We start from the raw sequence: 17,987 nt of genomic DNA on the forward strand, positions 1-17,987 counted from the left end.
TGCTTCTGTGCTAAGTCTCTCCAGTTATGTCGGACTCTGTGCAACCTCATAGATGGCAGCCCACCAGGCTCCTCTGTCCACGGGATTCTCTAGGCAAGAATATTGGAGTGGGTTGCCATTTCCTTCTCCAAGAAGTCTTTAGGTAGGCTAAAAGCAAAATGATTCTAAGATAGAGATGCAGGGAATGGAGGTATAAAATAATAGTACAATTTGGGGTCAATTAAAGTTATTACATTACTATTAGGGTATAATATGCGGAGGAGGCATGGCAAGAAATGAGGTTTGAAAGTAGACAAGGACACTGTCATAAAGGTCTTTAAGACTGGCAATTGTTGGATTTCATTGTTATCTCTGAATCGTTCCAAGCATCAGAATGATCTGGTCAAGATTATATTTTAGAAGAGTCAAGATGGAAAGAAAAAGCAAATGACTGGAATTCGGATTGTTAGTTTCTAAGTGTTAATCACTTAGTCATGTTTGACTCTTTGTGACCTGATGGACTATAGCCCGCCAGGTTCCTCTGTCCATCGGATTCTTCAGGCAAGAATACTGGAACAGATTACCATTCCCTTCTCTAAAGGATCTTCCCAACTCAGAAAACGAACCTGGGCCTCCTGCATTGCAGGCAGATTCTTTACCATCTGAGCCCCCAGAGGTTATTGCAAACAACCAATGGGCAGATAAAATCAATTTTATTTTGTTGAATGGGATAAAACACTTTCTATAAAAGATAAGTGTAATTCATCTAATTGTAAAAATGGGATTTAAATATTTTAAGGGAGCAAGCACATTCTGACAAATAAAGTTGAGTAGTTGATAGTTAATGTTTTGGTTTCTTATTTTGAAATTTATGTTTCATTTGTATAGACTATTAATTTGCTTTCATCTGGTATTTCATTTTTTTATAATATCTAGTTTTTGTCAATAATTTTCTGAAACTTAGGTTGAGAGAGAAAGTTATAAAACTTAGTTCTAGAAACATATGAGAAGTCTAGAATTTAGAGCTGCTTTGATTAACAGAATATTTACTTAGCAATTTTGTTTAATGAAATGTTGCTATCATATTTCACCATTGGATATGCAGAGAATTTAATGCCAAGTTAAAATATTTATCTCATCTATATGTACTTCTCCTATATTTAAAATTGATATTCAGATCTTCTAAATGAATTCTAATTTTATTTTCTTATAGCCAATAGAATTCTTCTATGTTATTTTGAAATAATATGATTTAATAGCTGATGTATTTGTATACTGTATTTGCAAAATCTAATTTATTAAAATATAATTTTATGCCATACTATGCTAAAATGCGATGCCATCTGTTAGGAATTATTATTGGTGCTACATCACTATCATTGACTGAAACGCTTACTAGAACTTGTGATAGAGGAATCTTCTTTGCTTACGTAACTCATACTGTTCCAATAGAAGTATCATTATAAATCGTCTTGTTCTATGGATTTCTTTAATAAATTTTAGTTAATTTACTTAATACATTATTTAAAATCTATTCTAATCATTCCTCAACCAATTAGAAAACTTTATCAGACTTAATGACCAGCATGGAAATTAAGACAACATACAGTTCATCCTTACTGATACTCAGGGCACTTCACAGTCATTTGCACACAAGTGCAGATTAACAAAAAATTTGTACACATTCCCAGGTGAGGTCAAAAGAGGTGATGTCCTGTCTTTCTGTTTCAGCTTTCATACTGTAACCAACTGTCCTTTTTGCAGTCTATTTATGGTCTCATCTTTTCCATCATTTTTGCTCTTGATTTCACTCTTTAAAATGCCCCCCAAACATAATGCTGAAGTGTTCTATTATTATGTGAAGTGTTCACATATTCCTTGGTAGAAAACACTGTGATGTATCTTACGGGGAAAATGCATGCCTTAGGTAAGTTTCATTCAGGCATGAGTTTTAGGGCTGTTGGCTGAGAGTTCAGTGCATTAATGAGGGTTCAATTCATGTTAAGGTTGTGAGCATTAATGCCTTAAATGCTAAAGGATCTTTAATCAGAAACTCACACACACAAAAAGGTTATGTATTTATTGGGTGATGAAAATTCTGTGACCAAAGATCCTCATGAACCCAGCTTTGTATTTCCCCCATAAGCAATGGTTCACTATTTGCTGATTCATTTGGTTGCAGCAACTTAATTAAACATAAAAACACCATGAATAATAAGAATTAACTTTACAATTTCCAGCTAGTAACTTAGGCTATACAAGGTAGAAGATGCATAAGCGATGTTTTGCTTTCATGAATAATATATTAAGCAATGTTAAAAATGTGTAAATTCATACTGTTGGGTAGAAAATTCCTGAATCATTTATCATCCCATGTAGAGCAGATAGAATAAGATTACAGAAACTAACAGATCTAAAATTTCTTATTCTCTTGAATAGTTAAAATAAGATATCAAAATGTCAGAGAGGATAAGTTATAAAAAAGTGTATGTCTCAAAATTAATAACTGAAAAACCAAGTCATTTGTAGAAGCCTTGATACAGTAACCCTCCCTTGCATCCTGTAATATATATTTTAAATATGGATAATAAGGAACTCACATGTATATGTAAAAATTTTTCTACCACATGTTGTTACCAAAACAAAATAAAGCAAGAACATTGAATAAAATATATTATTAATAAGGAACATAGAATTAACTTGGGATCAGAGACTAAATATGGTGTACTGGAAAATCAGATTAAGAAGCTATACTTAGGTAAATCTGAAAGGATAAATCTAGCTTTCCCTATAAATCTCCTATTAACCTAAAACAAAGAGAATTTAATTTCCAATTCAAACTTAAAAACTTTGAGCAAACATATACTAATAACACAAATATATTTATCCAGACTTCACATAATACAGAAATTAATATACTTATTTTTAGAAATAGTATGAAGTGACATAAAGCATTTCTATAAGTAATATAATATTTGAGATTCTTAATGCATATAATTAGACAATGAGAGTTAATATTTATACTTGATATAATCCAGTAAATTTATATACATAACAGACCTCATTTTTCTACATTGTTATAATTGTAGTCAAGTTGTGGTTTTGTTTTTGTACTTTTTTATTGGAAAAATACTTAGTCGTAGTAGCAAACATACTTGGATAATAACACAGAAATGTGACTCTGACAGACTCAGCCCCCAAATCTGATAGTAAAAACAGACACATAAATCTTTCTTAACATTCTAGATTATTTCCTCTTTAGCCCTCAGAATACCCATATGAGATAGATACTATTTTCCCCCATTAGATCAATATTAAAACTTATTCATATACCTATCTAAGACTTACCCTTTAAAGAATTGAAGTAACATTTATATGGTTAGTGTTTGTAAGGACATGTTCAGTGATTTTAGTTGGACAAGAAGTATACCTTTATGGTATACAAATAATTTGATATGATTTACATGGCCTATGAAGGAGATCAGCCCTGGGATTTCTTTGGAAGGAATGATGCTAAAGCTGAAACTCCAGTACTTTGGCCATCTCATGTGAAGAGTTGACTCATTGGAAAAGACTCTGATGCTGGGAGGGATTGGGGGCAAGAGGAGAAGAGGATGCCAGAGGATGAGATGGCTGGATGGCATCACTGACTCGATGAACCTGAGTCTCAGTGAACTCCGGAGTTGGTGATGGACAGGGAGGCCTGGCGTGCTGCGATTCATGGGGTCACAAAGAGTCGGACACAACTGAGCGACTGATCTGATCTGATCTGATTTTCATTAATACAACTGAATAATTCTGTATCATTGTAAATATTATCAGAGTCATACAGAGATATATAACATGTTATTGAAAATTATTTTAAGATATAAAAATAATGAAAAATAAGGGCAAATGTTATTTATCAATACATTTAATCTTAATTTATAGTTCACTCATTTATCTGTTATAATAGCATGATTTATATGAGTAGTATTAGCATGACTTTCACTAATCATATTAATGGTTTTCAAATGAAATATTAATATAAAGCAATCTTTGTCTTTCTAGACATATATTACTGTATAGAAACATAACATTATATGCTGGGGACTTAATAACAATATGCTACAGGAATATTTACAGTTAAATTATTTAATTCGCTTCCAAGCAGAGCTAGTGCCCTCTTTATCTGTAGCTATAACTCTTTGCAGTTGTGTAAGGCATGTCAGAAATGAGACAGAGTTAGAATTTCAGCTTTATCATTTACTAATATAGCAGCCTTGGGCAATACAGTTAACCTGTCTATGCTTTGTTTTTTCTCATTATACAAATGGAAATAAAGTATTTCATAGCTTTGTGGTGGGGATTAAAGAATGTTATGTTGATCTACTAACATAATCTGACACATAAGTTCCTGATAAGTGTTAGCCGTTACTGTTACTCTAAATATATTTTATATAAAATGTCATGGGTAAATTATTAGCTCTTGGTATCAGAGATTACTAAACTGATCGAGACCCAATAAAAAGCTATTGAATGAATGAATGAAAGCTCTTACTTATCATTTAGATGTAAAATAAATCCAAAGATACTTACTTGAATAACTGTGTGCCACTCAGCCCCGGAGATAGCACAAAAAACAGGACAGATTTGATTTCTGACATCATGGTACTTAAAATCTAATAGGGAAAATACAGTGAAATATATACATATATGTTTATGTATTTGTATATAATATATTTCATTTTTGGCATATGACTATTAACCAGTGCATTGTAGTTTAACATTTTCCATCACAAATCATACTTTTAGCACCTCAATTCATTTTAGTGCAACTAGAAACATGTGGAAATTGCTTGTTTTAAAATAATATCAAGAAGTAAGACATTCAATTTGCAATTTACTTTGAATAGTAAATATGTGACATATAAAGAATAATAACCTATGTAACATCAAGTATATGACAAAGTGATGGGCTTCTCTGGTGGCTCAGTGGTGAAGAATCTGCCTGCAATGCGGGAGACCCAGGTTCAATCCCTAGGTGGGGAATATCCCCTGGAGAAGAGAATGGCTAGCCACTCCGGTATTCTTGCCTGGAGAATTCTGTGGATAGAGGAGCCTGGCGGGCTACAGTACATGCGGTCACAAAGAGTCAGACACGACTAAGTGACTAACAGAAACACACAACATTGAATGTAGTCCATGATGCTGACAACGTAATAAGTTCACCATTGTTTTATTTGTCATCACCTTGATATTAATGATGTACCTTATAAGCCACATCATTGTTTCTCTCATCCGCAGTTAACTTTTGAAAGGAAATACAAAATGATAGTAATAAAAATTAAAAGAAGAGCCCCAACTATAAGAGCTCATTGCAGACAAAAATGTTTTCTTCTTTAAATAATAATTAATATCAACACAAATGCTTACTCTGTTCTGAGTACTGTTCTGAGGGTTTTCCAGATGTTGTATCATCTTCGTAAACCCTCACAATAACTCCCTTAAGTAGTTATTATACTTAAACACATTAACGGATAAAGAATTTAAAGTAAAATGAGGCTAAGTAATGTGTCTTCATTCAGAATCTGGTGATGGAGATACAATTCAAGTCTTGCTCCAGAGTTTGAATTATTAACCACTTCTATGTCATACTGTCTGTATAATGGAGTTGTTTCATTTTGGATATTCTGGATGTATAGGACATTAGGATTCACTAAGTTTGGATTTAACTCCCTCCCCTTGATATTTTTTTCATTACTGTATTTAAAGACCTAAAATATGTAGAAGAGTAACACATGCAATGACACATTTCTAACTCTAAAATACAGGAAAAAAAATCAAGATTGTTTAATAATATGCATTGGATAGATTTATCTTGCAAGTTTAAGGTTTATTATACTGATTAGTCCTTGCTGCTGCTGCTGCTAAGTCACTCAGTCATGTCCGACTCTGTGTGACCCCATAGATGGCAACTCACCAGTCTCCCCCGTCCCTGAGATTCTCCAGGCAAGAACACTGGAGTGGGTTGCCATTTCCTTCTCCAATGCATGAAAGTGAAAAGTGAAAGTGAAGTCACTCAGTAGTGTCTGACTCTTCGCGACCCCATGGACTCCAGCCTACCAGGCTCCTCCGTCCATGGGATTTTCCAGACAAGAGTACTGGAATGGGGTGCCATTGCCGTCTCCGACTGATTAGTCCTTACTCATTAATTATTCAGTAGTTCTATGCAGATTATTAATCTAAAATCTAATGTCAAAATATATCTATGCTCTCATTTTATAAGTTTCTTTTTATGATGAGAGTGATTTTAAATTTGAATGATTTCTGAGTAAAGTAACAGCTCAAGAAAAAAAAAATACTTAGGGGATTTAAACTGTCTAAAACATGTGCTGTGTGCTAAGTCACTTTAGTCATGTCCGACTCTTTGAAATCCTATAGACTGTAGCCCACCAGGCTCTTCTGTCCATGGGGATTCTTTAGGCCAGAATACTGCAGTGGGTTGCCATGCTTTCCTCCAGGGGATCTTCCCCACCGAGGTATCAAACCCACGTCTCTGTTGTCTCCTGCATTGGTGCGAGGGTTCTTTACCTTTAGTGCCACCTGGTAAGCCCACACACATGCTCTATCATTCTTATGTGATTGTGCAGATATTGCCTGCTGATTATAAACCAAGGCACAGCATCAGACTTGTAACAAATCTTGGCAGCCTCTAGGCACTGGTCATAGTATGTAACAAGAAAAGTATTTGTGTGCTGTGTTTCAAATTTTGTAGATGATAAGTTTTACCACATTCTCAGACCTCAAAAGACGTATATGTTTATATATATGTTATAAACATATACATTTGTTATATATATATAACAAATATATATATATATATATTTGTTCTAAAGTTCTCACATAGAATTAATTAATCAGTACTGAATTAGCCTACTTACAACTTTGGTAGAAAAGGAAAATGGGTATATGAAGATCTGGGTTTTGGTCCTATTTGTGATTGAATTACACAAGAGAAGACTCTACACAAGGATATCACCAGATGGTCAACCCCAAAATCAGATTGATTATATTCTTTGCAGCCAAGGATGGAGAAGCTCTATACAGTCAGCAAAAACAAGACCGGGAGCTGACTGTGATGTACTCCTTATTGCCAAATTCAGACTTAAATAGAAGAAAGTAGGGAAAACCACTAGACTATTCAGGTATGACCTAAATCAAATCCCTTATGATTATACAGTGGAATTGAGAAATAGATTTAAGGGACTAAGTCTGATAGACAGAGTGCCTGATAAACTATGGACTGAGGTTCGTGACATTGTACAGGAGACAGGGAGCAAGACCATCCCCATGGAAAAGAAATGTAAAAAAGCATAATGTCTGTCTGAGGAGACCTTACAAATAGCTGTGAAAAGAATAGAAGCAAAAAGCAAAGGAGGAAAGGAAAGATATAAGCATCTGAATGCAGAGTTCCAAAGAATAGCAAGAAGACATAAGAAAGCCTTCCTCAGCAATCAATGCAAAGAAATAGAGGAAAACAACACAATGGGAAAGACTAGAGATCTCTGCAAGAAACCTAGAGATATCAAGGGAACATTTCATGCAAAGATGGGCTCGATAAAGGACAGAAATTGTGTGGACCTAACAGAAGCAGAATATATTAAGAGGTGGCAAGAGTACACAGAAGAACTGTACAAAAAAAGATCTTCACAACCAAGATAATCATGATGGTGTGATCACTCACCTAGAGCCAGACATCCTGGAACGTGAAGTCAAGTGGGCCTTAGAAAGCATCACTACAAACAAAGCTAGTGGAGGTGATGGAATTCCAGTTGAGATATTTCAAATCCTGAAAGATGATGCTGTGAAAGTGCTGTACTCAAAATGCCAGCAAATTTGGAAAACTCAGCAGTGGCCACAGGACTGGAAAAGATCAGTTTTCATTCCAATCCCAAAGAAAGGCAATGCCAAAGAATGCTCAAACTACCGCACAGTTGTACTCATCTCACATACTAGTAAATAATGCTCAAAATCCTCTAAGTCAGGCTTCAACAATACGTGAACCTTCTAGATGTTCAAGCTGGTTTTAGCAAAGGCAGAACTTGAGACCAAATTGCCAACATCTACTGGGTCATTGAAAAAGCAAGAGAGTTCCAGAAAAGCATCTATTTCTGCTTTATTGACTATGCCAAAACCTTTGACTGTGTGGATCACAATAAACTATGGAAAATTCTGAAAGAGATGGGAATACCAGACCACCTGACCTGCCTCTTGAGAGACCTATATGCAGGTCACGAAGCAACAGTAAGAACTGGACATGGAACAACAGACTGGTTCCAAATAGGAAAAGGAGTATGTCAAGGCTGTATCAGAGAAGGAAATGGCACCCCACTCCAGTACTCTTGCATGGAAAATCCCATGGATGGAGGAGCCTGGTAGGCTGCAGTCCATGGGGTCGCTAAGAGTTGGACATGACTGAGTGACTTCCCTTTCACTTTTCACTTTCATGCATTGGAGAAGGAAATGGCAACCCACTCCAGTGTTCTTGCCTGGAGAATCCCAGGGACGGGGGAGCCTGGTGGGCTTCTGTCTATGGGGTCACACAGAGTTGGACACGACTGAAGCGACTTAGCAGCAGCAGCAAGGCTGTATATTGTCACCCTGCTTATTTAAATTGTATGCAGAATACATCATGAGAAACGCTGGGCTGGAAGAAGCATAAGCTAGAATCAAGACTTCCGGGAGAAATATCAATAACCCCAGATATGCAGATGACACCACCTTATAGCAGAAAGTGAAGAGGAACTAAAAAGCCTCTTGATGAAAGTGAAAGAAGAGAGTGAAAAAGTTGGCTTAAAACTCAACAATCAGAAAACTAAGACCATGGCATCTAGTCCCATCACTTCATGGGAAATAGATGAGGAAACAGTGGAAACAGTGTCAGACTTTATTTTTGGGGGCTCCAGAATCACTGCAGATGGTGATTGCAGCCATGAAATTAAAAGATGCTTACTCCTTGGAAGGAAAGTTATTACCAACCCAGATAGCGTATTCAAAAGCAGAGACATTAGTTTGCCAACAAAGGTCGGTCTAGTCAAGGCTATGGTCATGTATAGATGTGAGAGTTGGACTGTAAAGAAAGCTGAGCGCCAAAGAATTGATGCTTTTGAACTGTGGTGTTGGAGAAGACTCTTGAGAGTCCCTTGGACTGCAAGGAGATCCAACCAGTCCATTCTAAAGGAGATCAGTCCTGGGTGTTTTTGGAAGGAATGATGCTAAAGCTGAAATTCCAGTACTTTGGCCACCTCATGCAAAGAGTTGACTCATTGGAAAAGAGTCTGATGCTGGGAGGGATTGGGGGCAGGAGGAGAAGGGGATGACAGAGGATGAGATGCCTGGATGGCATCACCCACTCATTGTGAGTCTGAGTGAACTCCAGGAGTTGATGATGGACAGGGAGGCCTGGCATGCTGTGATTCATGGGGTTGCGAAGAGTCGGACACAACTGAGCGACTGAACTGAACTGAACTGAACTGAATTCATTTAATCTCTAGGACTAATTTATTTTTCTTCTGTTAAAGCAAACAAGGGAAATCCTCATTTATAGAGCTATATTCGGAATGACTGTATAAGTATAGCAACAAATACTAGTTTCCAAAACAAAATACCATGTTTTAGATATTTTCTTATATTAAAAAAAAGCAAATATCTCTATAAAATTACCATGGTTCAGTTTCCATTTCCATTCTTCCCATGTCGAATTTATGTATATTATGGTGGGAAACTGTCAGACTTTTCTCATTAGATGTTTTGTTTCTTTACTAACTGAAAACTAAAGTCAGTTATAACTTTTTTTTTTTTGATATCCCTTTGTAGCACAAAATATTGTAAGATAATAGGGCAATTTTTAGGTAAATTCCCTTCCTAATTCTAGTATTTCCTCCTTTAATATATTTTTATTATTTGAGGAAATTTGCATTTCTGTGGAATGGAATTTTATTGCTTCACTTTAGATTGCCTTTGCAGATTTTAGTTTCCGAGCTGTGTTTGGCTACTCAAAACAATAGAAATGTATGTGAGCAACATAAGTAAAGTAAAAAGAAAGTGGTCAATAAATCATCATGTTGAAAACTTAAAAGATTGTTTATCTCTAAAGTTTGGGCTTCCCTGGTGGTTCATAGGGTAAAGCGTCTCCCTGCAATGCAGAAGACCCAGGTTCGATCCCTGGGTCAGGAAGATCCCCTGGAGAAGGAAATGGCAACCTACTGCAGTATTCTGGCCTGGAGAATCCCATGGACAGAGGAGCCTGGTAGGCTACAGTCTACAGGGTCTCAAAGAGTCGGACATGACTGAGTGACTTCACTCACTTTCACTTTTTCTAAACTCAAGCTAAACAAACAAAAAAGTACAGACAAAATAAGCAAATCAGAATAATGTCTGACTTTCCTGAGTGTGGAGAGTTGATTGCTTTCATTTGCAGTTTGTTTTACTTTAGGATGGGCTTCCCAGGTGGTGCAAGAAGTAAAGAACCTGCTTGTCAGTGCAGGAGATGTAAGAGACACAAGTTCAATCCTTGAGCAGGAAGGTCTGCTGTAGGAGGGCACAGCAACCCAGTCTAGTATTCTTGCCTGGAGAATCCCACAGATAGAGGAGTCTGGAAGGCTATGGTCCATATGGTCGCAAAGAGTCGGACATGACTGAAGCAACTTAACATGCTTGGGATAAAATTTTGTTGATCCTGGAAAAAGAACAAAGATTCGGAATACATTCTCGTCCTGTCAGAATTGAGTTTCCATACAAAAGAATGATTGGCTGACATTGTCATCTTTCACTTTTTCTTTGCCTTTTTTCTTAGTTGAGAAATAGGATAATCTTTTTGGAAAAGCCATTTCCTAGATCTAAAAGACCACGTGAGGTAAGATTTCTCACAGTGTTTTTGAATGTTTCATAATGTAGAAGTGATGCTCATGAACAATATCATGATGGAGAATGCAATGCAAACCTTTTAGGTAGATATCTTACTGCGGAATGCCTTTTTTTCTATAACTCAATCTGAAATGATCTCTAGGCTCTGTGATATGAAGTACACTGGGTAGTGCTTCTGCTCCACAGGTTTTATCCTATCCAATTTCAGTACTTTATATTTCTGTTATTCACTCTTTGCATTTTGTGTACGTTTGGGGAAGACAAGTACCTTACTGGTTTGTACCAAAATGAGGCTGTTTTTGAAGCCTGTATGAAGGAAGAAACACTGAAGCCCATGAATCATTATTCCCGATTAAATGCAGAAGTCTCTACCCTAAGTCACATTGATGCATCTTCAGTGACAAATGGAAGGTGACATCAGTGTCTCAGGAACACCATACTGACATTCTTGAGTCACATAGAGCTCGACTTTCATTGTGGTCCCTGAATGTTGTGTCCTTGTAGAGACTATTTTTTAAAAATTCCATCAGTCTAGCACATAGCAGGTTATAAGCAAATATTTACTGAATCAATTTGATATGGATATTTTGCATGGTTTAAAGAGTACACTGTAAAATTAAGGGATGTTTTAAACTTTACATGTATTTTAATGATCGTTTATTTAAGTGTCGTTTAATTGTTTGCATGTCTGTCTCTTCTACTAGAAGCTGAGATTCTTAAGGGCAGGAACCATATGCTATCCTTCGTAGTACTGTTAACATTTACCACAGTACCAAAGAAATGGATGCTGTATGATGAAGGAAGGAGGAAGTTATGAGGGATTCCTTGTAGAGACCCTACTGAATGGGTTGCATAGTAAAGCTAATGATTTGACATTTGTCAGAGCAACTAATGGAAATTAACCAGCTATAGATTTGTATAATACTTTGGCCACCTGATGTAAATAGCCAGTTCATTAGAAAAGACCCTGATACTGGGAACGATGGAAGGCAAAAGGAGAAGAGGGCAGCATAGCATGAGATGGTTAGATAGCATCACCGACTCAATGGACATGAACTTGGGCAAACTCAGAGAGATTGTGAGGGACAGGCAGGCCTGGGGTGCTGCAGTTCATGGGGTCACAAAGAGTCAGACATGATTTAGTACCTGAACAACAGATTTGTAGACATTTAAATAACAAATAATTAGTTTTAGGTAGGAAACAAAAAATGAAACACCGTCTTCAAGTTGGAGAGAAGGAAGTAAGGAGAACAATTATTGAGTACCTGCTGTGTACTGGAACTTTACTAAATTATCTCATTTACTGCTTAGAGCAATGCCACATGAGGAAGTTATTGAATCCACTGCACATATGTATTATTTATATGTAACTTGCCTAAGTCCATGTGAATAATGGATATCAAAACCAAAATGAGAACATACATCTCTAGGTCTTACAAATTTCTGTACACCACTCAGTTTCCCTAATAAAATTCTCTGGAAAGAAAGGGTTTAGCATGAGAAAGTTGCAGATAGTTCTCTTTCACACTTTTAATAATTGGAAACTGAGTAACAATGCCTTCCATTTTATAATATTCTTGATATATACAAATCAACAGCTTTAGTCTGATTTATATCTAATTGATACTGATTTTAAATTCTCTGGTTTAAGAGTCCTCATCAGGTCACTGCACCTGTAAACAAGTCATCACATGTAATAGAGCAGCTCAGTATTTAGAAGAAGCTTGAATCCCATAGAAAACTATGAAAATCACACTTATTTTAAAAAGTTTTTACAATTCTGAAATTTACTTTGGTTTTCATATGTGAGTCTTATCTGTGAAAAATTAAGATGTATGTTACTACTTTTTAAAAACAATCATATATGTCTGTTATTGAAGTAGGAAATGGTAACCCACTTCATTATTCTTGCCTGGAAAATTCCATGGACAGAGGATCCTGGTGGCTTATAGTCCATGGGGTCGCAAAGAGGCAGACACGACAGAGCACACAAGCATGATACCAATGATTCTTTTATGCAAAAATACTTTCATTACTAGTGTGGCACAGGACTCAGATGAATCTATATGTTGATATGACCATCCCCAATTTTAACCTTCATAATTTGTGAAAACACTATAAAAATTTATGTAAGATGATACATTAAATAATAAAGAAAATATGAATATTTAAGGTTGAAATTTTGCATTTTCTAATTAAAACCGGGAATGTATGTTTTATTAGAAAAATCAGCATAGTATAGAAAATATTTTTTATTCTCCTGATCAAACTGAAACTAAAATAAGAACAGTATATTATAACCCTGGGTTAGAATCCTCAACTGCATAAAAGATAGTTCACTTGTGTCTTAATAGCTCTTTCTTCATAACAGAAATCTCTGTAGATTATTTTGTACATTTAAACTAAAATTGTACTCTGAAATATTAGAAAAATGAATCTTATCATATTAGAAAATGGCCAGGAAAACTGAAAGTGACTTGTTCAGACTTCCGAGGATCGCAGTGGAAAGAGAACCCAAAGATAAACTTGTTAATACCCGTTTGCCCTCTCATTCCTGTTATAGCATAGAGTGCACCTTTTCAGAGAGAAGTATTCCATAATCAATAATTAATATTGAAATGATAAAATCACAATTACATGTATGACTGAATACACAAAGGATAACCAATTATTGATCCTTTTGAATTTTCGACCAGGTATTAGCATAGGTATTTTAAATTGTATTTAGTTCAAAGTCTTCACATTTATTTTTTTAGATCTCCATAATCTCACTTTAAAAGATTAACCTTCATAAATATGTTTTGCTTAAGATTATTACCAGTTCTTAGTTGTCTCAACACATAATTAATCATGTTACTTTGTGCACTGAACCTACAGTGGCTTCCTCTTATCAATGAAGTTAATAGAGGACTTGTCAGAACTCACCTTATTCACCTCTCTCATTATTTTTTATTTTCTATTATCAAAAAGTAATTCTCTTTGCTATGCAAAGTACCATACTTCTCACCTTCAGGTCTCACTCATTTTTCATTCCTTCTTCCTAAAAATAAAAAATAGTTCTCTTTTATTCATGGTTAATACTTCATAATTTTTTAAAAATACTTTTACAAATCTGATTGTATTTTTGTATCTCCTTGCTACCCTCCCATTGTGTCTTCAAAGCATACCAGCCTTCACAGACACTCAGTATTCTACCACAGTATATGTTGATTACCCCCCAAATGGCTACACATTCCCATTTCTGTGCCTTAGCTCAGTTTTCTGCTGAAATCTCTAGTGATATCTTTCTCCTTCTATCCTTTCTATATTCTCTTCATATTCAATGCATTATCTCCCTCTCTCTCTGGTTTTTTTTTTTTTTTTTTTTTTTGGCATGCAGAATCTTAGTTCCTTGACCAGGGATCCAACCTTGCAGTAGAAGTATGGCCTCTTAACCTCTGGACTACCAGGGAAGTCCTCAAATTCTTCTAGGCCAGAAAGAAACACAATTTCCTTTGTAAAAAATTTCCTACTCAAAGCTTCCATAACAGATTGCTGCTGCTGCTGCTGCTAAGTTACTTCAGTCGTGTCCGACTCTGTGCAACCCCATAGATGGCAGCCCACTAGGCTCCTCTGTCCCTAGGATTCTCCAGCCAAGAATACTGGAGTGGGTTGCCGTTTCCTTCTCCAATGCATGAAAGTGAAAAGACTCTCTCCTCAAAACTATCTCAGTTTTTATATTTTACTTTTAACAGGGACTGCATCTTGATATCTACTCAAGTAAGTGTCAGCGTCTTTTTGTAGATTTTTAATTCCTTAAGGATGGAAGTTACATTACATTTCTCTATACCTCAGTATACCTACATTTTTCTGTATGTAGTCAGATTATAAATGCTTATTAAAATTTGGTTAAAACCAACGTGTGACAAAGATATCTTTACTTTGTAACTATCTGGATTGAGAAATGAGAAGCTGGCTATTTTTCGAGACATTACCGTGCACACCTTTTAGTTCACTTTGATCTTCCTGCCTTTCAGACACCTCATGTCCATCTGTTGTTTTCTTAGAGGGCACAAAAAATAGACTCTGAGGAGATTAGATAACTTCATACTTGTGTGGTAACAGGATGATATTCGTAGATATATAAGGATGAATAATAGTCTATAGTGTTTAGTCATCTCCTTTCTCCTTGCTTCTGTCCTGTCCAGCTCCACAGAATGGACTATATATTATTTATCGTTTCATATATACAAAAAAAAACTTGATAAAAATTAAGGCAACAATAACAACAACCACACACACACACAAAAAAAAAACACGATTGAAATTATTTTCTGTTACTTTGAGGGAAAAAGTATTACTTAACAGTCTATCCCAGCACATGTTTTTATGGACATTGTTTCTCAAGGCCAGGCTATAACACAATTAGGATCATGGTAATAGTTGGGAACACAGCTCTCTAAAGAGACTTTTCTGTCTCACCTTTTCTCAAAGCAAGCCAACTATCCTTACTTGAATGGATTAAAATGTAGCATAGACATGGCTCAGGCTTCCTTGGTGGCTCTGTTGGTCAAAAGATCTATCTGCAATGCAGGAGACACGGGTTCGATCCCTGGGTCAGCAAGATCCCCCAGAAAAGTAAATGGGTACCCACTCCAGTATTCTTGTCTGAGAAATCCACAGTCCATGGGGTCACCAGAATTGGACACGACATAGTGACTAAATTACCACCATCACCATGGACATGGTTCATGTGCTTGAAACTTGAAACTTGTTAAAATGTAAACTCTAAGGCCACTCTAAGAGATCTTGTAAGCATGTCCTGTTTGTAGTTTTTAAAATGTCCATCTTCCATATGATCCAGATGCAGGCAGTTTATGAACTAGTGTTAATTACTAGATTCCTTCTGAATCTGTTTGAAGGAGTCTGTGTATTAGTGAATCATATGAGGACCTTACCAAACATATGCTATAAAAGACCAAAACCTTACTTCCTTTACAAAGCTCTACTTTATTTATTCCTTCATTCCTTTTAGTTCCCATTCTTCCTAAACATTAATTAACAACCATCTATGTCCAGAAGATCATATGATTCATGTAACCTGACTCCTGGTCTCTGGTTGTTCATAGTACATGTAAAGCACACAAATTAAAAACAAAAATTATTACAATGTTGTATATTCTGAAATAGATATGAAGTCATTTGGAAGAAACATGATTAATTCTGTCAAGGTGAACAAGCTCTCACATAACATCAATAATTGTAAACAAAATAATAATTGCAAACACTCAAGTAGTGCTTACTATAGTTGTAAGTTCTTTTCCTATGGTAGCTCAGTAATCTTCCAAACAATCCTGAGATAGGAACTACCATCATCCTCATGTTAAAGGAGAGGAATGAAAAGCAAAATGAGGTTATTGACTTGTTGCAGATCTTGAATAGTACAGCAAGGACTCACATCCAAGTAATCTTGACTCATAACTTGTTCTCTTGATCAAAAAGAATTTATGGTGGAGTCTATATTTTAGTAGATAGTAAAGGGAAAGAAAAATTATTTCACAAAAGGAAAGGAAGATAGAAAGGGAAATGTGATAAGAAGCTATGGGAATTGTTGGCAGGGCAGTCTTCAAGAGTTTGTTTGAAGGAATGGATACATAATTGATATAAATACAGTGACAGTCTAGCTCTTTCTTCTGTGTCCCTGTTCTCCTTGGTTGCTTCTCTAGGCAACAAGTTTCATGCATTTGTTAATCATAAACTCACTTTGTTATTCCGGATAGAGTTTGTATCTCTGATATAAACCCTCTTGGTCACCTTTGGAATTATACCATGACCATTAGTGAAAGTGAAAGTCACTCAGCCATGTCCAACTCTGTGACCCCAGGACTATAAAACAGTCCATGGAATTCTCCAGGCCAGAATACTGGAGTGGCTAGCCTTTCCCTTCTCCAGGGGGACCTTCCCAACCAAGGGATGAAACCCAGGTCTCCCGCATTGCAGGCAGATTCTTTACCAGCTGAGCCACAAGGGAAGCCCAAGAATACTGTAGTGGGTAGCCTATCCCTTCTTCAGCAGATCTTCCCGACCCAGAAATCAAACTGGGGTCTCCTGCATTGCAGGCAGATTCTTTACTAACTGAGCTATCAGGGAAGCCCCTTACCATGACCATTAGAGATTACAACAAAAAACTTTTAGAAATACTAATGATTATTAGCAAAGTGGACATCTTATTAGAATAGTTTAATGTTGTATACTTATGAACAACCTAATGTTGACCTCAAAAGTTATATTGAATTTTAAATGACAAAATGTAGTTAGAGGATCAGTATTATTTCATAAAATTCACTACTTGGGAGACTAAAACAAGAGACTTATTATTAAGTTTTGGATGACAGGAAATTGGACACAGTTGATGGAATCTTGGATACCATGAGATTAGAATTCAAATTAACTTTGACAAATTAGAGAGATAATGAATAAGACCAATTCAGTACTTTGGATTTGTAAGACAAAAAGATAGAGTCTAGCTAAGGGAAATATTTTAGAAAGAAATCTGAGATTCAAGAACTAGCTAAAGGCCATTTTTTCTTTGTTTATATTAATTCAACAAGTCTATATTTTTGTTTGTAACGAAGAACACCATGATTGATTTCTCTATTAGATAACTTGTGAAATGCATTTGAAACATATCTGGGATTACCTAATATTAGCAAATCAGTTTTTAGAAACAGAGTTCTACAGATAGCTTCATAAGTGTTATTTGTACCAATCAGCACTATAGGTTTTTGAAAGTTAGGTATTAGATATAAATAATTTTTGAAATCAGATGTATCTTTAAGCTAAAGAGAATTTTCAAGGGATATAGGTAATTCTATCCTTAAAGAGCAGATTTTAACTTTTAATTGAACTTTGGACTACTTGCTTTGCTAGAATTAGTTTGATTCATGTGATATCAAATGATTCATGTAATATTTCTAGAAGTGAAATCTGCAATGTATCTTACTCAATGTGGTTACTTAAGCAGTTAAGTCCTCTGCAATCAAAGAACTCCCACTAAACTAGTGATTATCTATACTATATATTCTAATGTACTGAGCAAATGTGTAAAGATCATGTGAATT

The 17,987-nt window shown here is 35.7% G+C and overlaps 1 protein-coding gene across 5 annotated transcripts in view; it reads left to right on the forward strand.

Annotated features, from left to right (window-relative positions):
- Nucleotides 1-17,987, forward strand: part of NEGR1 (neuronal growth regulator 1) — a 1,028,214-nt gene that overhangs the window by 31,967 nt on the left and 978,260 nt on the right. The window lies entirely within an intron of this gene.

Source organism: Bubalus bubalis, chromosome 6 (assembly GCF_019923935.1).
Source record: "Bubalus bubalis isolate 160015118507 breed Murrah chromosome 6, NDDB_SH_1, whole genome shotgun sequence".
Lineage (NCBI taxonomy): Eukaryota > Metazoa > Chordata > Mammalia > Artiodactyla > Bovidae > Bubalus > Bubalus bubalis.